Consider the following 553-nt stretch of genomic DNA (forward strand, 5'->3'; position numbering starts at 1 on the left):
ATCCCAGGAATGCAAGGATTCTTCAATATACACAAATCAATCAATGTGATAAACGATATTAACAAATTGAAGGAGAAAAACCACATCAACATCTCAATAGATGCAGAAAAAGCTTTTGACAAAATTCAATACCCATTTATGATAAAAATCCTCCAGAAAGTAGGCATAGGGAGAACTTACCTGAACATGATAAAGGCCATATATGACAAACCCACAGTCAACATCATTCTCAATGGTGAAAAACTGAAACCATTACCTCTAAAATCAGGAACAAGACAAGACTGTCCACTCTCACCACTGTTATTCAACATAGTTTTGGAAGTTTTAGCCACAGGAATCAGAGAAGAAAAAGAAATAAAAGGAATCCAAATATACTCTGAGTAAACCATAATTCAAAAAGGTCATGTACCACAATGTTCATTGCAGCTGTATTTACAATAGCCAGGACATGGACGCAACCCAAGTGTCCATCGACAGATGAATGGATAAAGAAGATGTGGCACATATATACAATGGAATATTACTAAGCCATAAAAAGAAATGAAATTGAGTT

The sequence above is a fragment of the Neophocaena asiaeorientalis genome, unplaced genomic scaffold (assembly GCF_003031525.2).
Source record: "Neophocaena asiaeorientalis asiaeorientalis breed wild unplaced genomic scaffold, Neophocaena_asiaeorientalis_V1.1 scaffold46, whole genome shotgun sequence".
In the NCBI taxonomy this organism is placed as follows: Eukaryota; Metazoa; Chordata; class Mammalia; order Artiodactyla; family Phocoenidae; genus Neophocaena; species Neophocaena asiaeorientalis.